Raw genomic sequence first — 10,229 nt, 5'->3', positions numbered from 1 at the left:
GTGAAACAGTCTGAAACATTCTGAAACCGTGTGAAACAGTCTGAAGCAGTGTGAAACAGTCTGAAACAGTATGAAACAGTATGAAACAGTCTGGAACAGTATGAAACAGTCTGAAAGAGTATGAAACTGTGTGAAATAGCCTGAAGCCGTGTGAAACAGTCTGACACAGTCTGAAACAGTCTGAAACAGTCTGGAACAGTATGAAATAGTCTGAAACAGTATGAAACAGTCTGAAACCGTCTGAAACGGTATGAAACAGCCTGAAACAGTCTGAAACAGTCTGAAACCATGTGAAACAGTCTGAAACAGTCTGACACATTCTGAAACCGTGTGAAACAGTCTGAAGTAGTGTGAAACAGTCTGAAACAGTATGAAACAGTCTGAAGCAGTGTGAAACAGTCTGAAACAGTCTGAAACAGTATGAAACAGTCTGAAACAGTCTGAAGCAGTCTGGAACAGTCTGAAACAGTGTGAAACGGTATGAAACAGCCTGAAATAGTCTGAAACAGTATGAAACAGTCTGAAACAGTATGAAACGGTATGAAACAGCCTGAAACAGTCTGAAACAGTGTGAAACAGTCTGAAACATTCTGAAACCGTGTGAAACAGTCTGAAGCAGTGTGAAACAGTCTGAAAAAGTATGAAACAGTCTGAAACGGTCTGTAACAGTATGAAATAGTCTAAAACAGTCTGAAACAGTATGAAACAGTCTGAAAGAGTATGGAACTGTGTGAAACAGCCTGAAGTCGTGTGAAACAGTCTGAAACAGTCTGAAACAGTCTGAAACAGTGTGAAACAGCCTGGAACAGTATGAAATAGTCTGAAACAGTCTGAAACAGTATGAAACGGTATGAAGCAGCCTGAAACAGTCTGAAACTGTGTGAAACAGTTTGAAACCGTGTGAAACAGTGTGAAACAGTGTGAAACAGTCTGAAGCAGTGTGAAACTGCCTGAAACTGTGTGAAACAGTCTGAAACAGTCTGAAACAGCCTGAAACAGCCTGAAACAGTCTGAAACACTGCTAAACAGTGTTAAACAGGGTGAAACCATGTGAAACAGTCTGAAACAGCCTGAAACAGTATGAAACGGTGTGAAACAGTCTGGAACAATATGAGGTAGTATGAAACAGCCTGAAGCAGTCTGAAACAGTCTGAAACCATGTGAAACAGTCTAAAACAGTCTGAAACAGTGTGAAACAGTCTGAAACATTCTGAAACCGTGTGAAGCAGTCTGAAACCGCCTGAAACAGTCTGGAACAGTGTGAAACAGTGTGAAACAGTCTGAAACATTCTGAAACCGTGTGAAACAGTCTGAAGCAGTGTGAAACAGTCTGAAAAAGTATGAAACAGTCTGAAACGGTCTGTAACAGTATGAAATAGTCTAAAACAGTCTGAAACAGTATGAAACAGTATGAAACAGTCTGAAAGAGTATTAAACGGTATGAAACAGCCTGAAACAGTCTGAAACTGTCTGAAACAGTCTGAAACAGTGTGAAATTGTCTGAAACAGTCTGAAACAGTCTGAAACATTCTGAAACCGTGTGAAACAGTATGAAACAGTCTGAAACAGTCTGGAACAGTATGAAATAGTCTGAAACAGTCTGAAATAGTCTGAAACATTCTGAAACCGTGTGAAACAGTCTGAAGCAGTGTGAAACTGCCTGAAACTGTGTGAAACAGTCTGAAACAGTCTGAAACAGCCTGAAACAGCCTGAAACAGTCTGAAACAGTGCTAAACAGTGTGAAACAGTGTGAAACCATGTGAAACAGTCTGAAGCAGTCTGAAACAGTATGAAACGGTACAAAACGGTGTGAAACAGTGTGAAACAGCCTGAAGCAGTCTGAAACTGTGTGAAACAGCCTGAAACCGTGTGAAACAGTCTGAAACAGTCTGAAACCGTCTGAAACTGTGTGAAACAGCCTGAAACCGTGTGAAACAGTCTGAAACAGTATGAAACAGCCTGAAACAGTCTGAAACAGTATGAAACGGTGTGAAACAGTCTGAAACAGCCTGAAACAGTCTGAAACAGTCTGAAACGGTATGAAACGGTATCAAACAGCCTGAAACAGTCTGAAACAGTGTGAAACAGTATGAAACAGTGTGAAACCATGTGAAACAGTCTGAAACAGTCTGAAGCAGTGTGAAACAGTCTGAAACAGTGTGAAACAGTATGAAACAGTGTGAAACAGTGTGAAACAGTCTGAAACAGTGTGAAACCATGTGAAACAGTCTGAAACAGCCTGAAACAGTCTGAAACAATCTGAAACCGTCTGAAACAGTAGAAACAGTGTGAAACCATGTGAAACAGTATGAAACAGTCTGACACAGTGTCAAACAGTCTGAAACAGCCTGACATAGTCTGAAACGGCTTGAAACAGTCTGAAACAGTAGAAACAGTGTGAAACCATGTGAAACAGTATGAAACAGTCTGACACAGTGTCAAACAGTCTGAAACAGCCTGACATAGTCTGAAACGGCTTGAAACAGTCTGAAACCATGTGAAACAGCCTGAAACAGTCTGAAATAGTGTGGAACCATGTGAAACCATGTGAAACAGTCTAAAACAGTCTGAAACAGTCTTAAACATTCTGAAACAGTCTGAAACAGCCTGAAACAGTATGAAACGGTGTGAAACAGTCTGAAACAGTGTGAAACAGTCCAAAACAGTCTGAAACCGTGTGAAACCATGTGAAACAGTCTGAAACAGCCTGAAACAGTCTGAAACAGTATGAAATAGTCTAAAACAGTCTGAAACAGTATGAAACAGTATGAAACAGTCTGAAAGAGTATTAAACGGTATGAAACAGCCTGAAACAGTCTGAAACTGTCTGAAACAGTCTGAAACAGTGTGAAATTGTCTGAAACAGTCTGAAACATTCTGAAACCGTGTGAAACAGTATGAAACAGTCTGAAACAGTCTGGAACAGTATGAAATAGTCTGAAACAGTCTGAAATAGTCTGAAACATTCTGAAACCGTGTGAAACAGTCTGAAGCAGTGTGAAACTGCCTGAAACTGTGTGAAACAGTCTGAAACCATGTGAAACAGTCTGAAGCAGTCTGAAACAGTATGAAACGGTACAAAACGGTGTGAAACAGTGTGAAACAGCCTGAAGCAGTCTGAAACTGTGTGAAACAGCCTGAAACCGTGTGAAACAGTCTGAAACAGTCTGAAACCGTCTGAAACTGTGTGAAACAGCCTGAAACCGTGTGAAACAGTCTGAAACAGTATGAAACAGCCTGAAACAGTCTGAAACAGTATGAAACGGTGTGAAACAGTCTGAAACAGCCTGAAACAGTCTGAAACAGTATGAAACGGTATGAAACGGTATCAAACAGCCTGAAACAGTCTGAAACAGTGTGAAACAGTATGAAACAGTGTGAAACCATGTGAAACAGTCTGAAGCAGTGTGAAACAGTCTGAAACAGTGTGAAACCATGTGAAACAGTCTGAAACAGCCTGAAACAGTCTGAAACAATCTGAAACCGTCTGAAACAGTAGAAACAGTGTGAAACCATGTGAAACAGTATGAAACAGTCTGACACAGTGTCAAACAGTCTGAAACAGCCTGACATAGTCTGAAACGGCTTGAAACAGTCTGAAACAGTAGAAACAGTGTGAAACCATGTGAAACAGTATGAAACAGTCTGACACAGTGTCAAACAGTCTGAAACAGCCTGACATAGTCTGAAACGGCTTGAAACAGTCTGAAACCATGTGAAACAGCCTGAAACAGTCTGAAATAGTGTGGAACCATGTGAAACCATGTGAAACAGTCTAAAACAGTCTGAAACAGTCTTAAACATTCTGAAACAGTCTGAAACAGCCTGAAACAGTATGAAACGGTGTGAAACAGTCTGAAACAGTGTGAAACAGTCCAAAACAGTCTGAAACCGTGTGAAACCATGTGAAACAGTCTGAAACAGCCTGAAACAGTCTGAAACAGTATGAAACGGTGTGAAACAGTCTGAAACAGCCTGAAACAGCCTGAAACAGTATGAAACGGTATGAAACGGTATCAAACAGCCTGAAACAGTCTGAAACAGTGTGAAACAGTATGAAACAGTGTGAAACAGTGTGAAACAGTCTGAAACAGTGTGAAACCATGTGAAACAGTCTGAAACAGCCTGAAACAGTCTGAAACAATCTGAAACCGTCTGAAACAGTATGAAACAGTGTGAAACTATGTGAAACAGTATGAAACAGTCTGACACAGTGTCAAACAGTCTGAAACAGCCTGACATAGTCTGAAACGGCTTGAAACAGTCTGAAACGGTGTGAAACAGTGTGAAACCATGTGAAACAGTCTGAAACAGTCTGACACAGTGTCAAACAGTCTGAAACAGCCTGACATAGTCTGAAACGGGTTGAAACAGTCTGAAACCATGTGAAACAGCCTGAAACAGTCTGAAATAGTGTGGAACCATGTGAAGCCATGTGAAACAGTCTAAAACAGTGTGAAACAGTCTGAAACAGTCTGAAACCATGCGAAACAGCCTGAAACAGTCTGAAACTGCCTGAAACAGTGTGAAACAGTCTGAAACAGTCTGAAACCATGCGAAACAGTCTGAAACAGTCTGAAACTGCCTGAAGCAGTGTGAAACAGTCTGAAACAGTATGAAATAGTCTGAAACAGTCTGAAACAATGTGAAAGTGTGAATCAGACCTCAGTACTCTAATATGGGCTCAGTACTCAGTACTCTACTCTGGGCTCAGTACTCTACTCTGAGCTCAGTACTCAGTACTCTGGGCTCAGTACTCTGGGCTCAGTACTCAGTACTCTAATATGGGCTCAGTTCTCTACTCTGGGCTCAGTACTCAGTACTCTAATATGGGCTCAGTACTCTACTCTGAGCTCAGTACTCAGTACTCTGGGCTCAGTACTCTACTCTGGGCTCAGTACTCTACTCTGAGCTCAGTACTCAGTACTCTGGGCTCAGTACTCAGTACTCTAATATGGGCTCAGTACTCAGTACTCTGGGCTCAGTACTCTAATATGGGCTCAGTACTCAGTACTCTACTCTGGGCTCAGTACTCAGTACTCTGGGCTCAGTACTCCGACTCCTTGACTATAAACTTCAGTGAAAAACAAAATGCTCAGTATCAGATGAGGTCTTCCTTTGAGCTGAGACAACAAGCCACTTCCTGTCTGCTGCAGCTTCACTTCCTGTTGCCCTCCCAACACACACGACATAGTTTGTCTCGTAGTGTCAGCTGACGTTTGATACTCATGATTTATCAAATCAGATTTATACGTCGTTAATATCTGCTGAACCGAATGACTCCTGGCGATTGTGTGTTTATTGTTGACATTCACTGGTTAGTGTGTCGTTACCTGGCCGGCACTGAGGCGTTGCCATGGATACTGCAGCCAGCCAGCAGACGAAGAGGCGGAAAGATAATCATTTGATTTTCATGGGCGGAATATAAGAGTCTGATCTTTCTTCGGCTACCGATAACTTCACCTGAAGTTATTCAAGCTTCGGAAAATTGTCAGGATACAAACGTCATTTGAACAAAAGTCAGTATTTAATCAACACCCGACTGGTTTACATACTGGGAGTACCAGTGACAGGTCTTGGTCCCAAAGAGTTTCCCCTTCTGGTTTTCAATCCAGCTTCTAAAGCGGTAATTTGACATTTGTGGGGTACCTCTCCCAGACTATTGCTCCGTTAGCGCTGCTAGTTTGTTTAAAATGACGGTCAGTCAGTCCACCAAGCATGCAAGGAGACGGTTGGAAGAACCAAGACACAACCCTAGTTTCCCCAAGACCTGAGACTCGATAAACCAGGAACAGTCTCCCTGGTCTGGACTGCTCATGGTTTCAAGCACCATGAAGGACGTGTTCAGTGTCATTTAGCGTTCGTGCATCTTTAGTTTTGTATATAGTGGCAACACGGCACGACCACAACGCTGAGGTTGGAAATTTGAAATTCTTAAGTGTGAGAAGGGAGTTGAACTACCGCCGCCTGTTCCTGAGGAACCAACGGTCAAACCTCACGTTGTGCCGGCTTCAACCCAACGACAACAGCAAACACAAGACAAGCTCTCAGGATCAAGGGTTTATTTAAAAAATGGGGCGGTGGTGGAGGAGGCCATGGTGGTGGTGGAGGCCGGCGTCGTCGTGGAAGAGGCCATGGTGGTGGTGGTGGAGGCCATGGTGGTGGTGGTGGAGGCCGGCGTCGTCGTGGAAGAGGCCATGGTGGTGGTGGAGGCCGGCGTCGTCGTGGAAGAGGCCATGGTGGTGGTGGAGGCCGGCGTCGTCGTGGAAGAGGCCATGGTGGTGGAGGAGGCCGGCGTCGTCGTGGAGGAGACCATGGTGGTGGAGGAGGCCATGGTGGTGGTGGAGGCCATGGTGGTGGTGGAGGCCGGCGTCGTCGTGGAGGAGACCATGGTGGTGGAGGAGGCCGGCGTCGTCGTGGAGGAGGAGGAAGCCGGCGTCGTCGTGGAGGAGACCATGGTGGTGGAGGAGGCCGGCGTCGTCGTGGAGGAGACCATGGTGGTGGAGGAGGCCGGCGTCGTCGTGGTGGTGGAGGAGGCCGGCGTCGTCGTGGAGGAGACCATGGTGGTGGAGGAGACCGGCGTCGTCGTGGAGGAGACCATGGTGGTGGAGGAGACCGGCGTCGTCGTCGAGGTGTCGCAGGGCGTCGTCGTGGGGCCGTCTGACATTGTAGTCGTGGGGGTGGTGGTGGGCGTCGTCGAGGTGTCGCAGGGCGTCGTCGTGGGGCCGTCTGACATTGTAGTCGTGGGGGTGGTGGTGGGCGTCGTCGAGGTGTCGCAGGGCGTCGTCGTGGGGCCGTCTGACATTGTAGTCGTGGGGGTGGTGGTGGGCGTCGTCGAGGTGTCGCAGGGCGTCGTCGTGGGGCCGTCTGACATTGTAGTCGTGGGGGTGGTGGTGGGCGTCGTCGTCGAGGTGTCGCAGGGCGTCGTCGAGGGGGTGGTGGTGGGCGTCGTCGTCGTGGGGCCGTCTGACATCGTCGTCGAGGGGGCGGTGGTGGGCGTCGTCGAGGGGGCGGTGGTGGGCGTCGTCGAGGGGGCGGTGGTGGGCGTCGTCGAGGGGGCGGTGGTGGGCGTCGTCGAGGGGGCGGTGGTGAGCGTCGTCGAGGGGGCGGTGGTGAGCGTCGTCGAGGGGGCGGTGGTGAGCGTCGTCGAGGGGGCGGTGGTGAGCGTCGTCGAGGTGGCGGTGGTCACGTCGAGGGGGCCATATGTGGTGGAGGTCGTGGTCTTGGCACATCCAGCAGGCGCCGTCGTGGTCACGTCGAGGGGGCCATATGTGGTGGAGGTCGTGGTCTTGGCACATCCAGCAGGCGCTGTCGTGGTCACGTCGAGGGGGCCATATGTGGTGGAGGTCGTGGTCTTGGCACATCCAGCAGGCGCCGTCGTGGTCACGTCGAGGGGGCCATATGTGGTGGAGGTCGTGGTCTTGGCACATCCAGCAGGCGCCGTCGTGGTCACGTCGAGGCAACCATATGTGGTGGAGGTCGTGGTCTTGGCACATCCAGCAGGCGCCGTCGTGGTCACGTCGAGGGGGCCATATGTGGTGGAGGTCGTGGTCTTGGCACATCCAGCAGGCGCCGTCGTGGTCACGTCGAGGCAACCATATGTGGTGGAGGTCGTGGTCTTGGCACACATGGCGGGCGCCGTCGTGGTCTTGGCACAACCAGCGGTGGTTGTGGTCTCTGCGCACCCAGGAGGCGCCGCCGTGGTCTTCGGACACCCGGCGGCGCCATGCGGCCAGGCAGTTACGCTCATTTCTGCGGCCTCACCTTGAAATGTTCCAACGGGAATTTCAGAGAAGTCCCACATTTCAAAGACTTTGTCATCCGACGGTGCAGGCGTAGCAGGGTTGGCGTGTCCGGCACCGTGTTCCGGGTCGTTTGCGTTGTTGAAGAGCCCGAACTCCCACGGGTCCAGCTGGCTGGGTCGTCCCAGAGCTCTGCGCCGGCGCTCCCTCAGGGCTCCGGTCGCCGACTTCAAACAAGCGACCAGCACGGCGGACATTTCTCCAGCGGCGTCCGCAAGCCTCACTTCCAAGAAGGAATTCTGTCAAGACAACGCTACCTCAGTTCAACGCCCCAAAACCTGGGACAACGTGCACCAGGCGGGGGCGAGTCTCACCGTGTACGCCGCTCTGGAGATGTGAACCATCACCGCGTCCGGCGCGGCGGTGGTGCCGAGCGCCGTCCCCACCACGCCGTCCTCAACCAGAGCCTCAACCCTCCGCAGGCCGCTTCCCGGAGGCAGCTTCACGGTCACGTCCGAGGCTCTGCACCGGACCAGCGGCGCGGCCGGGCGCCGTGGCGCCGCCGGGTCCCGGCAGGACGCCTGCGCCGTCACGTGGTCCTGCAGCAGGTGGTCGAAGTAGCGCAGCTTCAGCTGGTGGAAGCTGGTTCCGTTTGAAACCTGCAGACGGAACGAGAAGTCAGCCTCGGCGTTTGAGAACGTCTATCCCACGAGACCCCAAAACCCTGAAAGGGCTCACTTCCTGTTTCAACAGGAAGCAGACCGTGGACCCCGGATGGGACAGTTTTTTTTTTTTTTACAAGTTTACTTAAATCCAAATTCCTTCATCTCATTTATTCTTTGTGCCTTTATATCAATAAACTTGATCGATTCGGTGAAGCGTGGCGTCGATTACCCAGGATCCCACGAGGCAGCCGCCGTACGGGAGCTTCAGCAGCAGCCACGAGCCGAACGTCCGAGCCGAAGCGCCACATTTCTCCGGCAGAGACGACAACCGGCGTCCGTCTGCGGAGACACGGCGAGTACCGGTCATAAATGGCGCGCAGGGACAGACGGCGTCGCTGCGGCGGTTCCGCGACTCACCGTCCAGGCGCAGGTCGGAGTAGCGGACGAGTCTCAGGCGCAGCGACAGCGACGAGTCGCCGCAGCTGAACTGCGGCCGGCCGGAATCAGACGAGTTGGAATCCCCTGCAACTGGAGGAGCAGAATCAGACCCCCCCCACCTCCCGACGACACCCGGAATCCAGAAACGGCGGATTTAAAAGCCAACGGCCTCAGTTTTTCTCGGTACCTTGCATGAACTTCCACACCGGCACCGGGAAGAACTCCCCCCCGCTGGTCGTCTCAGAGTCCCAGTACAGCACCTCTTGGCCGGCGCCGGCCCCGGTTCGGCCCGCATCCCGCCCAGAGCCGAGCCAAACCAGGCCCACGGCCAGAACCAGAAGCCAGGACCCCGCCGCCGTCATCGTCCCTCCAGGAAGCCCGTCCATGTTCCTCCGCAGCCGAGAGCACAGAGCCACTGAGGCGCACCTGAGGCTCAAGAGGCTCCCCGCACCTGCCGCCGCCTGCCGATTGGATGATTAGGAGGCTCCGCCCACCTGCCGATTGGATGATGAGGCCTTCGTCCACCTGCTGATTATACGACGAGGCTCCGCCCACCGGCTGCTGATTGGCCAGTGTGAGTGTGTCCGGTGTGTGAGGTGGAGGGTGAAAACTGCATCTTTGACACAAATGAAATAATCATCCGAGACGCATTTTCATGTTCTTCCCCCAGACGGATCGTTCTGTGGCTTCATTCAAATTAAATAGAACGTCAATGACTTCGTTTTCCACAGACGACGCAGCAGACGACTTCATTTTGAAATGTCAAATGTTAAAATTAGGTTCTGACTTTAATAAAACTAATAATCAATCATCTAAACTGCATTTTCATTTACTTCTTTAGGTTCCACATTTGATGCACTTCAAAGTAAAAGCAAAGATTGGCCATTTACTTCTTTAGGTTCCACATTTGATGAACTTCAAAATAAAAGCAAAGATTGGTCATTTACTTCTTTAGGTTCCACATTTGATGAACTTCAAAATAAAAGCAAAGATTGGCATTTTACTTCTTTAGGTTCCACATTTGATGAACTTCAAAGTAAAAGAAAAGATTGGCCATTTACTTCTTTAGGTTCCACATTTGATGAACTTCAAAATAAAAGCAAAGATTGGCCATTTACTTCTTCGGGTTCCACATTTGATGAACTTCAAAATAAAAGCAAAGATTGGCCATTTACTTCTTCGGGTTCCACATTTGATGAACTTCAAAGTAAAAGCAAAGATTGGCCTTTTACTTCTTTAGGTTCCACATTTGATGAACTTCAAAATAAAAGCAAAGATTGGCATTTTACTTCTTTAGGTTCCACATTTGATGAACTTCAAAGTAAAAGCAAAGATTGGCCATTTACTTCTTCGGGTTCCACATTTGATGAACTTCAAAATAAA

This window comes from Blennius ocellaris, assembly GCF_963422515.1.
Source record: "Blennius ocellaris genome assembly, chromosome: 15".
Taxonomy (NCBI): Eukaryota; Metazoa; Chordata; class Actinopteri; order Blenniiformes; family Blenniidae; genus Blennius; species Blennius ocellaris.
The sequence above is the reverse complement of the archived record's forward strand: the minus strand, read 5'-3'. Positions refer to the sequence as shown.